Here is an 18,846-nt window from a genome sequence, read left to right on the forward strand (position 1 = left end):
TATAGTAAGGTACATGTGTAATTGATGTGTGTTTAAGCATGGTAGTTAAGGGCAATATGCATTTTAGCCTATAACTTTAAATGTGTAACCTCAATTGGTATGAGACCAATTGGAGGTGAAACTAGGCACAAAATGTGCCAACTTTCATTGAGAAAGCATGCCAAAATTCTGCTTGCAAGGTGACATGAAAAATGACCAATTCGGATTAAGTGCAATTGAAACCTGAAAACTGACCATTTGGGCAGCAGTTAGTGTATAGGCCATAACTCACTCAAAACAGGTCCAATTGACCTGAAATTTTAACCATGAATAGTTAAGACCCATACCTACAAGTCTTATGAAGACACCAAAACCCAGAATGACCAGAAGCAAGTCAAAAAGCTTGCACAAGTTCGGGTCCAAACAAAGTTGACCAAATTGACCTAAAATTGACCTAATTTGATGCCATTTGACCAATAGTATAATGACCATAATTGACCTAAAATTTTTTGCAATAATACATAGATCTACAAGTTTGTAGTTTTGAGAACTAGGTCAAACTAGTCAAACTAGTATCTGGAATCCAATTAAAATGCAATAAAACGCAAAGATACATATAATGAAATGAAAAACGTACCAACCCTAAAACCCTATCGAATGTGATATATTAATGACACTAAAACCTAATTTACCTAAAACGAGGGTATATATTATTAGGTGATTGAGCAAATAATAGCCTTCAGTGAATTACTTATCGAACATTATCGTTAGAGATAGTTTAATTTAGTACTGAAACACTTCAAATTGTGTTTCTCAGTTACCAAAGACTCAGGAAAATGGAAGGAAACACTTAGTCCAGACCAGGAGACAATTATCAGAGGTTTGTGCACAACTAGTTTTCAACTGATTTTACTCTGAATAATATTTCATATGATTAATTATATGTTATTATTTTAAATTGTGTTTGTGCACGACATTTATTTCTTTTAAATTTTTCAATTGAAATAAATTAAGAGTATTTGTACATTATTGTTTTAAATTGTGGAAATGTGTTTGAATGGATATTTATTGCTTGAAAAGCATTGTAAATGATTTGATGGATACTATTGATTGAAAAGCACTGTAAATGGTTTTTGTAGAAATTAAAGATAATTATGAATTGTGTTGCCATTTTGTGAATGAAATTATAAATTTGGAAATTTATTGGATTCTCATGAATCATTTGAATAAAATGTTTGGAATTGATTTTGTGTTCACACTTAGCATGACAGTATCGTATCATTCCTTCTCCATTTATGGGGTTGTGATCGTTTATTTTCCTTCTCCATTTATGGAGTCGTGATCGTTTATTTTTCTCCCTCTCTGGTTTACCAGTTGAGGTGATCGGATGAGTACTCATTATATAGCTAGCTCCCTTCCTCATTGATTTCGATTAGTGGGGTTGTGATTGCTTTGTCGTGGTGTACAACGCGGCATTGATCGGAAATTTGTGTCATGGCTTAAGTGGTGAATGAATGAATTGGCAACTTGTACGTATTCTTAACTTATTCGACTAAATTGTGTTGTTATGCGATTTGATAATTTGTGAAATGGAGTTAAATTCTTATTGACATTTACTGTCTTTCGAATTTAACTATGTTTTTATTATTGAGATTTATTGTGAGATTGTGAAATGAATTTAAACTCTTATTGACATATACTGTCTTTTGAATTCAACCATGATCTGACTTACTGAAATTTATTGTGATATTGAGAAATGGAGTTTAAATTCTGGTTGACAATTATTGTCTTGAAATTAACTATGGTTTTAAGTATCCACTATTTATTTGAATTATGGATTGTAATTTAAATTGTATTTGGTTAATGTTGTGCACCACTGAGACATTGTCTCAGCGATAGCTTTATTCTTTATCGCGGTAGAGAGCAGACAGGGCAGCAGACTAGGCTGCATATACCTCCAGCAAGGGATTACCTGGTATAATGAGTATACCAATATTTTGCATTTTGTACTGTAATGTATGACACTGTATGTACATATTGTTTTTGGTTTTGAGCAGTTGTAAATTCAAATTGTACCTTGAAGTTGTAAATTAATTATGAGTTATTTGACTTGTAAAAATTGTATTATATTTCCTTATCTCAGACTTTGAAAAATTTCCATAGATTTGAATTGATAAAAATGTTGTGTTGAGAAGTATGTTGGAGTTGAGATTTGGAAATATATTGAAGTTTGCTTTTTATAGGTTTTCTGAAGAACTGTTTTGTCCAAAATACAGATGGCACTCTGCCAAAATTTTTACAGAAATTCCAAATAATTCAAATGTGTTAGTTCTATCACTTCAGTTCAAAAAGGTTTTTAACACCTGTAAATAGTGCTCACCACTGTAAAAGAAGTAAGAAAAGTTTTTAAAATCCCTTGTAGTGTATTTAATGGATTATCAGTAGACGGAGTTGGTAATTCATTAGCTATACTACGGGATCATGTTATGCCTTACAGAGGGGTAGGGTGTGACATCAAAAACCATTATGTATCTCAAAAACCATTATGCACCTCAAAAACCATTATGTATCTCACTATCTTTGCAAGACTAATCCGAAAGGGCCATCTTCGGGGGGATTCTAACTCCCTATGGTCGGGGAGGTCGAATCATCGTGCACAGTACACATCACAATATTGAATCTTCCGAAAGGGCCATAACATAAAAAAACTTAGATCTAACCTCTAATAAGAGGAGAATCTAAGCATGTGCACGTACCTTGGTAATCAAAACACAACTAACTCCATTCTCTTCTCAACAAATGAGAGAGACGGGTAATAACCTAGTCAAGCATCTATAGTGAGATATAAAACAATATCACGATCCTTTTAGTGAGCATAAATCACAATACAATTCGATTCAAAGTTAATTCCAATATCCAATAATTTTTATGCTCATCACAATTCAAATCATAAATTTGCATTTTTCCATGCAAATTGCTCATCACAATTCAAAACATGTTCTATCACAAATTTCCAAACATAATTTATTCAATTCGCCAATGCTTAACACTTCTTGAAATACCATTTCACAAAGTTAAAATCATACATACTATAACAATTTTAATAATCATTGAATTAAATCCAATGCTTGTTAAACATAATACATAAGAAAAATATGTCATTTAATCATATGAAATATTCAGAACAAAATCAGTTAAAAACTAGTTGTGCACAAACCTCTAATAACTGTCTCTTGGCTCTGACTCAGTGTTTCCTTCCCTTCCTTGAGTCTTTGCTAACTGAGAAACACAATTTGAAGTGTTTCAGTACTCATTTAATCTGTCTCTAACGATAATGCTTAATAATTAACTTATTGAATTATATTATTTCCTTAGTCAACCTAAGATGTTGACCCTCGATGCATTCTAGGTGAATTAGGTTTTAATGTCACTAATATGTCACATTTGTAGCCTTTTAGTGTTGGTACATGTTGCCCAATTCATTCCATGTATATTGCATTTTATTGCAATTTGTCGGATTCCGATATACCAATTTGACCTAGTCCCCTCGATTTTCGGGTTTCGATCAAAACTACAAACTTTTAGATCTATGTCTTATTGCATGCGGGGAAAAATTTTAGGTCACTCTGAGTTATGTAGACCATGTTATGGTCATTTTACTATTGCTGATCAGAATGTACCAAAATTGGTCACTTTAGGTCATTTTAGGTTCGGCCAGTTTTTGGACCTGAACTTGTGCAAGATATTTGACTTGCTTATGGTCATTTCTGGGCTTTTGTGTCTTCATAAGACTTCTAGATATATGTCTCAACTATTCATGGTAAAAATTTCAGGTCAATTGGACCTGTTTTGAGTGAGTTATGGCCAAAACACTAACTGCTGCCTAAACGGTCAATTTTCAGGCCTTAAATGCACTAATCCGAATTTGGTCATTTTTCAAGTTACCTTCCAAGCAGAATTTTGGTAAGCTTCCTTCATGAAAGTTGGCACATTTTGTGCCTAGTTTCACCTCCAATTGGTCTCATACCAATTGAAGCCACACACTTAAGATTCTAAGCCAAAACACACACTGCCCTATTGCACATTGTCCATCACTCATCAAAGGATACATTTAACACTTACCAAATTACATATTCATGCCAATTCTGGTTTGTACCATAACCTAAACACATTTTACTTTACATTGTTGGTCATTTTGGCAGCTTATAACCACACTCAATATGCACTTTATAGTACAGAATTTATCAAGTCCAATTTACACACAATTTAACTACATAATATGGCTCATTTACATGTCCAACCTCACACCTTCATACACATATACAAGCTGCCATAATAAGCTCCATAATTCAATCATATAATTCCATAAACCAAACCATGAAATACATATTTTGGGTTCACACTTCAAGTTGCCGAATTCTAGTCTTCATCAATTAGCTTTCCAAGCTTCCAAAGTCAAGTGTACATTCACATACACATCTAATATACATCACCCAATTTATTCCTACACACATAAACACTTAATTAACCCTTTAATCTACCATTTACAAGCAAGGATAAACTATTTTTATGGAGTTTCCATGGCTGCCAAAAATATACATCTCCCTTAAAACATCAAACTCCAAAATTCCTTCCACAATTCAACTACCCATAACACCCACACAAACTTTAATGAAGCAAGCATCAAAAATACCTGCTTACGACTTTGGAAACTCTTCAAAACTTCACCAAAACTTGATCTTCTTGTTGCCTATCTACTGCCCAAGGTGTATGGACAACTTTTAGTGAAGGAAGCTTGAGGTTTCCATGGTTGGATCATGGGTGGATGAAGGTTCACTTATGGACGGCAGTGGAGGTTTTTGTTTGAGAATGAATTCGGCTTGAAGATGGAAATGAGGAAGAAGAAGTGAAAGTGTGTAACACCTAAAAGTAAGTTGATGTTGTGCTTTTGCTCCGGTGACCGGTGTTGTCCTAGGATGCCTAGAACCACACTTCAATGAGAGTGAGGAGACATAAAATAATGAAATAAAAGAAAAGAAAGTACAAGAAAAACAAAGGAAAAATGATTGCAAAGAAATGCGATCAAGTTAAACAAGCCGGGAAACCTAACGATGGGTGCCCTAGGAGAAAGTCATGGTGTATGGGTTGGTTGTACAATTTGCGAGAACCACTGGAAAACATTTTGGGACATAAATAGACCCTTGTTGAAGAATAAATATCATTAGAAATATCAAAGAAAAATTAAATAAGTAGTACAAAGAAAAGTGAGAAATCGAAAAAGCAGACAAAATCAGTGTCAGAAAAATGGGAACATAACCCGAACAAGGGAATTATGGTCATTTGACACCCCGAATTGTCTTTTGACCTAAATGTCCACTAAAAATAAATAATATTACAATTAGAAAATAAAATGAAAAATTAATTTAGTGGTACCTAATACAAATAGCCAAAAATGGAGTGAAAAATGTGTAAATAACACATTTAAGCTTATTATATTGTTAAATGGGTGAGTGGTCCACTAATGAATAAATTAAACATTTAATGGGCAGGTGTAAGTCAAAAATGCCATCTGAATTCTTCATCTTCTCCAATTCTCCCAACATTGCCGAATTGAGAAAAGGATAAGTCCACCATTAATGTTTTCTCCAAGCTCATCTAATCCCTCATTTCAACCCCAAATCACCTAGGGTTCTTCATTAAACTTTGTCTACACATCACAAGGAAGATATTGACACCAAATTTGAGAAGTTTGGTGAAGGTTTAGCAAGTTACAATCTAAGGTAAGTTTGCATTTTTGAGAAATCCTTTGTTAAAGTTTTTATGCATGTTATGGGTATTGGTTTGGTGAAGGAAAATTTTGAGTTTGAAGGGTTATTGTTGTTGCCATTTTGGACAGCCATGGGTCACGTTTTTGATGAGGTATTTGTGTATATAATTGATGAGAAATAATGTTAATCATGGTGATTTAGTAACCTAGTGATTTAATGCATGTATATATGGTGAATGATGCACTTTGATGGGAATTGGCATATGGTACGGCAATGTGATGTTGATGAATGAATTGTGGCAGCTTGTGGACACTTGAATAATGGTGTATATTGAAGGGAGTGTGGGCAGCATATTGACCTAGAAGGATTGATGATATGTATGTCAATTTACATTGTAAAGTGTATGTAAAGTTTGTAATGTTTAGGTGTGTTTGTAATGGTACTTAGAAATTGTAATTGTGAATGATATTTGGTGTGTTGAGGGTGATTGGAATCTGCCCAAAATAATGCTAATGTTATGTAGAAAATGTTGTTGGTAATGTGCCAAAACAGTTTGGTAGGGTATGGAAGTAAACCTTGCAAAGGTAAGTGTGTGTTTGAAGTTGGGGTGTGTAATGCATATTAAGGGCAGTGTATATTTTGGCCTATAACCTTGAATGTGTAACCTCAATTAGTATGAGACCAATTTGAGGTGAAACTAGGCACAAAATGTGCCAACTTTCATTGAGAAACCATGCCAAAATTATGCTTGCAAGTTGATGTGAAAAATGACCAATTCGGATTAGGTACACTTGAGACCTAAAAACTGACCATTTGGGCAGCAGTGAGTATTTAGGCCATAACTCACTCAAAACAGGTCCAATTGACCTGAAATTTTAACCATGAATAGTTAAGACCCATACCTACAAGTCTTATGAAGACACCAAAACCCAGAAATGACCAGAAGCAAGTCAAAAAGCTTGCACAAGTTCGGGTCCAAAAACTGGCCGAACCAGAATTGACCAATTTGACCTAAAAATGACCTAATTTGATACCAATTGACCAGCAAGAGTGTAATGACCATAACTTGGTCTACTTAACTCGGATTGACCTGAAATTTTGCCCGCGTGCAATAAGACCTAGATCTACAAGTTTGTAGTTTGACGGAGATCAAAAACCGAGGGAACTAGATGCGTATGGTTAGGTCAAACCAAAGTGTCCGGATCCAAAGAATTTGCATTAAAATGCACTAAACAAGGAAATGACTTTGGTAAAACATACGAACCTAAAACCCTATCGAATATGACATATTAATGACACTAAGACCTAATTTACCTAAGGTATATTAGGTGATTAAGTGAATAATTGAGTTCAAAGCATTATTTACCAAACACCATCGATAGAGACAATTTAAATTAGTACTGAAACACTTCAAATTGTGTTTCAAAGACTGAAAAGGGAAGGAAACGAGACCGGATCGGGGATAGTCATCGGAGGTTTGTGCACAACAAGCTGTTTCTTTTGAATTATTTTCAATGGAAATAAATATTGACTATTTGCATATCATTGTTTTAAATTGTGGAAATGTGTTTGGTGGACACTTATTGATTGAAAAACATTGTGAATGGTTTGAACTGTGAAAAATTGTTTGAATGGTATTTGATGGATACTTATTGATTGAAAAAATGGTTTTGTGGAAATTGAAGTGAATTACAATTGTGTTGCCATTTTGTGAATGAAATTATAACTTTGGAAATTTATTGGATTCTTACGGATCATTTGAATAAAATGTTTGGAATTGTTTTGACTCACAATTGGCATGACCGATAATATGTTCCTCCTCCATTAATGGGGTGAGTGTGATTATTCCTCCTCTTTGACGAGGTGAGTATGGATGAGTTCTCATTATATAGCTAGCTTCCTCCTCATTGATTTCGATTATTGGGGTGAGCATGTCTTGTCGTGGTGTACAACACGGCATATATGGAAAATTGTGTCATGGCCTAAATTGTGTTATAGATTGCAAACTTTGTATTCTTGATTATTTGATCGAATTGTGTTATTATGTATTGTGAGATTGTGAAATTGATTTAAACTCTTATTGACATATCATTGAATTCAACCATGATCGACTTATTGAAAATTATTGTGATATTAACAAATGGAGTTTAAATTCTTGTTGACATTTATTGTCTTGAATTTAACTATGGTTTTAAGTATCCACTATTGATATGATTTATGAATTGTGATTTAAAATTTGTATTTGGTAAATGTTGTACTGAGACATTGTGTAGAGATGACAGAAAGCAAAGTTAAGTCGCTTAGCTCACTCTGAGAGATTTTTGGGTATAGTGAGTATACCACATGTGGCATTTAATGTATATTCACTGTATGTATATTTTGTTCTTGGTTTTGGCAGTTGTAAATTTAAGTTGAAAGTTGTAAAATAATTATGAGTTATTTGGCTTGTAAAAATTGTGTTATATCTTTGTATCTTAGTCTTTGAAAATCGATTTGACTTGAGAAATGTGTTGTGTTGATAAAAATGTTGGAGTTGAGATTTGAAAATATATTGAAGTGCTTTGTCCAAAATACAAATGGCACCTTGCAAAATTTTTACAGATATTCCAAATAAATCAAATGAGTTAGTTGTTTCACTTGCTCACCAAAGTCTTTCACACTAAATAGTGCTCACAAAAGAAGTAAGAAAAGTTTTAAAATCCCTTGTAGTGTATTTAATGGATTATCAGACATAGTTGGTAATTCATTAGGTATACTATGGGATCATGTTATGCCCTATGAGGGTAGGGTGTGACATGTTTTAGTGGTATCGAGCAAAGTTTTACTTGTTACTTGAATATTCTTTCTTCACAAGCAACCGCCAATATCATTGTTTGATACATACAAGACATTACATTATAAATATGGACGAGCACTCCGGAAATCTCCTTGTATAGAGGCCTGAAAATCCTCTAATTGAATTGTGATGGAAGAGGGTGAGGCTCGCTCGATCGATCGCAGAGGGTCGAGGTGCAAGGGGATGCCCCATGCCTACATATATGCCTCAAAAGTCCGCATTACGACACGGTGGTACAACCACAATCTTCAAATTGATGAAGTAGTGGGGGGCGAGAGCAGGGGGATGAGATCCTCTAGAAGCGAGAATAATGGTTAGAGAGGATGGATAGGGTATTCAAGACTGCATTGCACTGAGAGGAGCTAGAGATTTGAGTACAGATCTCTTTTGTGGGATGCTTTATGATCGTGGGAAAACATCCCCCCACACCGACATAACTCCTAAGTACACACATGGAATGACTTCGTCCTTATGTAGTATGTGTCGCAAAAAGAATTCAATTCATAGAAAAAAAAAGATCGGTGATGGTCGAGTATGGAAGGAAATTTTTTAACTAAGCCATTATGCGTAAGTCTACTTTCTACCAAAGAGGGAGAGATGTGGCTTCATTCTAACAACATTCAACAACTTATTTACTTTACTAATTAGAAAGAGAAAAAGAATTGAGGCTGAGAAAGAAAAAGAAGAAGACAGAAAAGAAGAAAAAGAGAGGAGGGAGTCACGTAAGTTCTAGTGGGAAAGAGGAAAAGGGGAAGAGGAAAACTTTTGGGATGAGATAGAGAGAAGTAGAAAGGAGATGAGATAGAACAATGGAAACCACTGATCCGATCAAAACAAAACCAGGAACCCCAGAATGCGGAGGCTGGACGACTTTGAACTAGAAACTAAACCACAAGTGGGGTATGCTATAGAGCCGTAGGAGCATTTGTAGGGATTGTGTAAAATCCAGCCGCTCCGGATCATTACTAAGGATCAACCAAACCTTCAACCCCAAAGAGTTCACCATCCTATTCACCATTAAGGTAGAGAGGCAGGTAGAGGTGAGTACACTGTACACACTGACTCACGCTCAAACACCAGCCAAGACAGATGCTGCTTCACGAGTATAATATTATTAAAAAAGAGACAAGACTTTGACATCATCATTCGGTACTTTCTCAAGCAGCAACAGATATATATATATATTGTTTTTGACTGAATTTGTTAGGCGAATGTGTGTGTTATTATTCGTTTCATGAGGAATAAATTTTGACGCATTAGTGATTAGCCCTTAAGATAAGGATTGTGATAATAAGTGAAATTAGTTTTGAAAGAGTTTATCGTGAAAAGTATTTTCTAACACACCATAAATTATAAAGCTAATTAGTGAGCCTACTTAATGTAAGGCAAGAGGACGAAAAGTAAGATGAATGGAATTGCTCTGAATAAGGGCAAGAGGTTATCGTTAGAAATTGCTAATGGATATTGTAATCGTAATAAGATTCAATATCGGTGAATTCAAAAAGAATAAAAGATAACAAAGTTTGATCTATTGGGATGTATAGTAACTATGCAATGTTCTTAGATGAGAATAGTGCCAGCGGCATCTGCTTTTGCATAGCTTATGCCAGACAGAATTTAATTGTTAGAAATAAGTTTGAAAATCCTACTTAGGGATCTAAAACTCAAAAGTTAAAATATCGAAAGGTTATAGTTAAAAGGAAGTTAAGATAAAAGAGTTATGGAAGTAGAGCAGTTGATTCATATGTAACAAAGAAATATTCGAATGTGAGGAAGACTATGGACTAGAATGGTCGAGGACCAATGCCTGATGAATGATTCTAATATGACCTCAAGGGTCATTCAAGAAGGAACGTGAGCTGAAATATTAGACAACATAATAGTAAGAGGAGATTGGTGTTATCCAAACAAATTAAACATTGTATTAGATTGTTAAAAGTCTTATACAAATTTGAGAAAAAGAAGATTATACTATCATATAGAAAGGAGAAAATAAACGTATGACTATTGTAAGATGATTTTTAGTGGGTGATCGTCTCGTGGACTAAATTTATTTAAGGGGAGAATTGTAACACCTTGTCGGGTGAGTGGTTCTGTGCTCCCGGTGACTGTGTTGTCCGGACAGCTAGGATGCCTAGAACAACACTTCAATGAGAGTGAGGAGACATAAAATAATGAAATAAAAGAAAAGAAATTACAATAAAAACAAAGGAAAAATGATTGCAAAGAAATGCGATCAAGTTAAACAAGCCGGTAAACCTAACGATGGTGATGAGCCTTGAAGTCACTCACGCGGACCTGAGTTTCTGCGATCGGATAGGGAACCCCTGAAAACATTTTTGGGACATAAATAGACCCTTGTTGAAGAATAAATATCATTAGAAATATCAAAGAAAAATTAAATAAGTAGTACAAAGAAAAGTGAGAAATAATTATGGTCATTTGACACGAATTGTCTTTTGACCTAAATGTCCACTAAAAATAAATAATATTACAATTAGAAAATAAAATGAAAAATTAATTTAGTGGTAAATACAAATAGCCAAAAATGGAGTGAAAATGTGTAAATAACACATTTAAGCTTATTATATTGTTAAATGGGTGAGTGGTCCACTAATGAATAAATTAAACATGTAATGGGCAGGTGTAAGTCAAAAATGCCATCTGAATTCTTCATCTTCTCCAATTCTCCCAACATTGCCGAATTGAGAAAAGGATAAGTCCACCATTAATGTTTTCTCCAAGCTCATCTAATCCCTCATTTCAACCCCAAATCACCTAGGGTTCTTCATTAAACTTTGTCTACACATCACAAGGAAGATATTGACACCAAATTTGAGAAGTTTGGTGAAGGTTTAGCAAGTTACAATCTAAGGTAAGTTTGCATTTTTGAGAAATCCTTTGTTAAAGTTTTTATGCATGTTATGGGTATTGGTTTGGTGAAGGAAAATTTTGAGTTTGAAGGGTTATTGTTGTTGCCATTTTGGACAGCCATGGGTCACGTTTTTGATGAGGTATTTGTGTATATAATTGATGAGAAATAATGTTAATCATGGTGATTTAGTAACCTAGTGATTTAATGCATGTATATATGGTGAATGATGCACTTTGATGGGAATTGGTACGGCAATGTGATGTTGATGAATGAATTGTGGCAGCTTGTGGACACTTGAATAATGGTGTATATTGTAGTGAGTGTGGGCAGCATATTGACCTAGAAGGATTGATGATATGTATGTCAATTTACATTGTAAAGTGTATGTAAAGTTTGTAATGTTTAGGTGTGTTTGTAATGGTACTTAGAAATTGTAATTGTGAATGATATTTGGTGTGTTGAGGGTGATTGGAATCTGCCCAAAATAATGCTAATGTTATGTAGAAAATGTTGTTGGTAATGTGCCAAAACAGTTTGGTAGGGTATGGAAGTAAACCTTGCAAAGGTAAGTGTGTGTTTGAAGTTGGGGTGTGTAATGCATATTAAGGGCAGTGTATATTTTGGCCTATAACCTTGAATGTGTAACCTCAATTAGTATGAGACCAATTTGAGGTGAAACTAGGCACAAAATGTGCCAACTTTCATTGAGAAACCATGCCAAAATTATGCTTGCAAGTTGTTGTGAAAAATGACCAATTCGGATTAGGTACACTTGAGACCTAAAACTGACCATTTGGGCAGCAGTGAGTATTTAGGCCATAAATCACTCAAAACAGGTCCAATTGACCTGAAATTTTAACCATGAATAGTTAAGACCCATACCTACAAGTCTTATGAAGACACCAAAACCAAGAAATGACCAGAAGCAAGTCAAAAAGCTTGCACAAGTTCGGGTCCAAAAACTGGCCGACCCAGAATTGACCACTTTGACCGAACAATGACCTAATTTGATACCAATTGACCAGCAAGAGTGTAATGACCATAACTTGGTCTACTTAAGTCGGATTGACCTGAAATTTTGCTGCAATAAGACCTAGATCTACAAGTTTGTAGTTTCACCGAGACTCAAAACCGAGGAACTAGTTTGCATTAAAATGCACTAAACAAGGAAATGACTTTGGTAAAACATACAACCTAAAACCCTATCGAATATGACATATTAATGACACTAAGACCTAATTTACCTAAAAAAACAACGAGGGTCGGTATATTAGGTGATTAAGTGAATAATTGAGTTGCATTATTTACCAAACACCATCGATAGAGACAATTTAAATTAGTAATCAAACACTTCAAATTGTGTTTCCAAAGACTAAGGGGAAGGAGGAAACACCGAGGAGACGGATCGGGGATAGTCAGAGGTTTGTGCACAACACTTTTGAATTATTTTCAATGGAAATAAATATTGACTATTTGCATATCATTGTTTTAAATTGTGGAAATGTGTTTGGTGGACACTTATTGATTGAAAAACATTGTGAATGGTTTGAAACTGTGAAAATTGTTTGAATGGTATTTGATGGATACTTATTGATTGAAAACTGTAAATGGTTTTGTGGAAATTGAAGTGAATTACAATTGTGTTGCCATTTTGTGAATGAAATTATAACTTTGGAAATTTATTGGATTCTTACGGATCATTTGAATAAAATGTTTGGAATTGTTTTGACTCACAATTGGCATGACATCGATAATATGTTCCTCCTCCATTAATGGGGTGAGTGTGATTATTCCTCCTCTTTGACTTCCCGAGGTGAGTATGGATGAGTTCTCATTATATAGCTAGCTTCCTCCTCATTGATTTCGATTATTGGGGTGAGCATGTCTTGTCGTGGTGTACAACACGGCATATATGGAAAAATTGTGTCATGGCCTAAATTGTGTTATAGATTGGCAACACTGTATTCTTCATTATTTGATCGAATTGTGTTATTATGTATTGTGAGATTGTGAAATTGATTTAAACTCTTATTGACATAATTGAATTCAACCATGATCGACTTATTGAAAATTATTGTGATATTAACAAATGGAGTTTAAATTCTTGTTGACATTTATTGTCTTGAATTTAACTATGGTTTTAAGTATCCACTATTGATATGATTTATGAATTGTGATTTAAAATTTGTATTTGGTAAATGTTAGTACCATCGAGACATTGTCTCAAATTTTTTTTTTTTACCGCTGTGTAGAAGAGAGCAGAGGGCAAAGCAAAAAGGTTCGCTAGTATCGCCATGAGAGATTTTTGGGTATAGTGAGTATACCACATGTGGCATTTTGTAATGTATATTCATGTATATTTTGTTCTTGGTTTTTGTAAATTTAAGTTGTACAGAAAGTTGTAAAATAATTATGAGTTATTTGGCTTGTAAAAATTGTGTTATATCTTTGTATCTTAGTCTTTGAAAATCACGTGGATTTGACTTGAGAAATGTGTTGTGTTGATAAAAATGTTGGAGTTGAGATTTGAAAATATATTGAAGTGCTTTAGTTTTGTCCAAAATACAAATGGCACCTTGCCAAAATTTTTACAGATATTCCAAATAAATCAAATGAGTTAGTTGTTTCACTTGATTCACCAAAGTCTTTCACACTGTAAATAGTGCTCACCACGAAAAGAAGTAAGAAAAGTTTTTAAAATCCCTTGTAGTGTATTTAATGGATTATCAGTAGACAGAGTTGGTAATTCATTAGGTATACTATGGGATCATGTTATGCCTTACAGAGGGGTAGGGTGTGACAAAGTGGCACTTTCTTGTCCATTAGCACCATTTTATACTCCACTTAGTGCTCCACTAATCTAAATTAACATTAAAATAATCCTAGGTTTTCAATTTCCACATTTAGCTCCTAATTTTTGCTATTTAATTTATGCACCACCAATTTAATTTTTCATGACATTTTCCAAGTGTAATATCATGTATTTTTAATGGACATTTAGGTCAGAAGACAACTCAGGGTGTCAAATGACCACAATGCCCCTGTACGGGTTGCATTCCTGATTTTTCGGTAACACCAGGTTTTGTCATTTATTCGATTTCTCACTTTTCTTTGTACTAATTAATTAATTCTTTTTGATATTTCTAATGGTATTTATACTTCAATAGACATTTATTTAAGTTCTAAAAATATTTTCCAGGGTTCCCCGCAGTCCAAGGCTAGTCAACGGTCCACGCCGTAACTTCCTGGTGCGGTCACCTATCGCTCAGGTTCTTGGCTCGTTTAACTTGGTTAAATTTCATTACTATTATTTTTTCTTTGTTTTTCTTGTATTTTATTTTCTTGTATTTCATTACTTTATGTCTCCTCATCAATATTTAAATGTAGTTCTTAGCATCCTAGCTATCCGGACAACACTGGTCACAGGAACAGTAGAACGTACTACCGAACTTAGGGGTGTTACAATTCTCCCCCCCCCCCCTTTAAATAAGTTTCATCTCGAAATTTTACCTGGCATTAGTTTCTGAACAGCTGTGGATGTTGTCTCCTCATATCCTCTTCACGTTCCCAAGTAGCTTCCTGGCCTGAATGATGGTTCCACAGCACTTTAACCAGGTGTATCTGTTTATTCCTCAGCTGCTTCACCTCATAAGCCAGAATTTCTATGGGTTCTTCCTCATGTGAGAGGTCTAGATTTACCTTAATCTCTTCAACTGATAGTACATGAGATGGGTCAGATCTGTGCCTCCTTAACATGGACACATGAAAGACACTATGTATCCTTTTTAGCTCTGGAGGTAATGCCAACCAATATACCAAAGGACCCACTCTCTCCAGAACCTCATATGGTCCGATGAAACGAGGACTCAGTTTCCCCTTTCTGCCAAATCTCATAATCCTCTTCCAAGAAGAAACTTTGAGGAATACCTTATCACTCACTGCATATTCAATATCTCTTCTCTTTAGATCAACATAGGACTTCTAACTGTTTGATGCAACCTTGAGTCGATCTCTGATCAATTTAATATTTTCCTCTGTCTGCTGAACAATTTCTGGTCCAATCATCTTTCTTTCACCAACTTCATCCCAACATATGGGGAGTTCTGCACTTTCTACCATACAAAGCTTCATATGGAGGCATCCTAATGCTTGATTGGTAGCTGTTGTTATAAGCAAACTCAATCAAAGGCAAGTGTATATCCCAACTACCTTCAAACTCAATCACACAAGCCCGTAGCATATCCTCTAATATCTGAATTACCCTCTCAGACTGGCCATCTATCTGTGGGTGGAATGCCGTGATGAAGTTCAATCTAGTTCCTAGGGCTCTCTGAAGACTACCCCAGAATCTAGAAGTGAACCTAGGATCTCTGTCAGATACAATCGATACTGGCACTCCATGCAATTTTTCAATTTCATATATGTACAATCTGGTCAATCTCTCCAACTATAGTCCATCCGGATTGGCAAAAAGTGAGCAGACTTTGTTAGTCTATCAACTATAACCCATACTGCATTATGACTATTCTGTGTCTTCGGAAGTCTCATAACAAAATCCATAGTTATACATTCCCTTACAGTGTTTCATAGGGTGCCGTTTGTATGCTAGCTTGACACTTATTATTGTATACAAATTCTGTTAGTGGAAGGTATCTGTCCCATCTCCCCTTGGATTCAAGGACACAAGTTCTCAGTATATTCTCGAGGGCTTATTACATTTTATAGGTTATTATTATCATTTCATTTCATCATTTACAGAAACTCAATGAGTTTCAGAATTTATCTGAATCACTTGTTTCGACTGTTCGTCCGTCTGAGGATGATAAGTCGTACTGATATCTCTAAACTCATAGCAATTACTGTGGTACAGGTAGTTCACATTAATGGAACCGAGTCACTGACTCTAGCTACCTTACAAATGTAGTCTTTCGATAGGCTAGTTCTGAAGTTTGAAATTGTTGACTAGAATTTTCACATTTATTTCTCGTAATAGTACTCTATTCGGGTGTAACTGTATCAAATTATAGATTACTTACAAATATTCTTTGTTTATTGTACCATGAGGAAGCACGTAGCTCTACACAATAATCCCGTGTCGGTACTGTAATATGTAGCTTACAATACAAACATCGAGAACATTACATAGTCACTACATTATAACCTCATGAACTAGGTTTTCTAACATCTTATCTTTCTCGAACCGATTCTGATTACAATGTCCCTTGACAATTACTAACAGTAACATCTTTGCCCTCATCTAGAGCAATTTTATTACTGTAACTTACTTTTAGGTCCTCTTGCCTTACATTAAGTAGGCTCACCAATTAGCTTTATAATTTATGGTGTTTTAGAAAATACTTTTAGCTAACAATTCTTCCAAAATTAATGTCAATCATACTTGTTATTATAGTTTTTATCCTAAAGGACTAGTCACTAATACATCAAAATTCATTCCCATGTAAAGGAATAGCAACATAACATATAGTTCTAACACTAACATACAACCAAGTAGTGCTAGGATCAAATAATAACTAATTGTTTCTTTCAAAATTTAAGAACTTACCAGCAGCTACATCCGAAGTTTCTGTTCTTTCTCCTTAGCGCATAGTGGACGCTCTGACTGGTGCGCTACTATATTCGGGTTGATTCACTGTGTTATAGTGGTAAGGAGTACCAACACTATTTTTATCTCGACTCTGACTGACTGTTTGTGAACTCCAGAGAGCAGATCGAGGTGCTCTAGTACAATCTCTAACAAAATGTCCAAGCTTTCCACAATTGTAGCAGGCTCTAGAGGCCTTACGATAAATACCTCCATGTAGCTTACCACAAACATGGCAGAAATGGGTAGAATAGGAACTTTAAGTTGTTCGACGACTAGATCTTGGTGTTCTCTACCCTGATGGTCCGCCTCTGTCATATGCCTGAGCTCGGGGTTCCTCAAATTCTTTTCTCTTCCCCAAATTACTGTTCGAGCTCTGACCCATATGTTTCTCCCTCTTCTCCATTTCATGTTGCCCTTGTGGGGGTTGGGTTTGTGCTTGAGCTTGAGCTGACAGAGTATCAACCATTTCTTGAAAGAAAGTGGCCATTTGCTGGGCCATTTGTGTAGTAATTTGTACCGGTAAAACTGGTATAGTCGGGCCTTCGACACTCTGAGGAGCTGGGGCCTCCACTTGTACTTCTGCCATCACTGACTGTTTTATTATCTCATTCTTCTCTTCCATATCTTTTCACAAGATTTTCTATTCCTATACAACGAACATAAGGAGATTTCTCTCCATTAGTTCATATTTATTATGTAAATGTACTATATGTATCAAACATTTGAGCAGTTGTAGTTACCGACAAAAAGATTTCAAATTCACAGTTTGAAATTTACTTTAAAACCATTGCTCTGATACCACAAAACATGTCACACCCTACTCCCCTGTAAGATATAACATGATTCCGTAGTACACCTAACGAATTACCGTACTTTGCCTACTGATAACCCATTAGATATACTACAATGGATTTTTAAACAATTTTCGTGCAATTTAAATCATCAATTAAAATCTGGTGTTATAAAATTTCTTTCAAAATTTCGGCAAAGTGCCGGCTATATTTTGAGAAAACAGTTCTTCAATCCTGCAAAAGAAAATGCTCCCAATATGTTTTCTCAAATACAACTTTAATAACTTCATTTCAATTCACAATTCAATTCTCAATAAACAATCAATTCATTTTCAAACTAATCTCATCATAAATAAACATTTCATTGATTACAAGACTCAAAATTTATATTACAAAACTATTCAAGTAAATGATATATCAAATTTACATTTACAATAATTTACATTTAATTACATACCAAAATGTTTTACAAGAGTTTTTATACAACTGCTCAAATAATTTACATACATCAAAATTCGTGTACATGGTTATACCTGGAGCTGATCTGAATGTCTCTTTAAAGAAGTTTACTCAATTGCTCTATGCTCTTTTCACCTGCGATAGCATGCAAAGCTATCGCTGAGTGGTGAACTCAGTGGTGCACAACTATAATTTAAAACATAGTACAATATACATTGACAAAATTCACAGCAAATAATTTGGAATCTGAATACTCATCAAATTCCAAAACTCAAAATATTCATTGACAATAATGTAAATCATTTGTATAAGATGACTTTGATCACAAAACTCAATTTATCAAATCATAACTAACCATTTAGGTAATTCCAACAAAATCAATTATACATAAATTATAATTGAAATCACAATTCTTTACTATTCAAAAACATTCTGTATCTCAAAAGCCATTATGTATCTCAGAAACCATTATGTATCTCAAAAACCATTATGTATCTCAAAAACCATTATGTATCTCACTAACTATGCAAGAC

Source organism: Hevea brasiliensis, chromosome 13 (assembly GCF_030052815.1).
Source record: "Hevea brasiliensis isolate MT/VB/25A 57/8 chromosome 13, ASM3005281v1, whole genome shotgun sequence".
Lineage (NCBI taxonomy): Eukaryota > Viridiplantae > Streptophyta > Magnoliopsida > Malpighiales > Euphorbiaceae > Hevea > Hevea brasiliensis.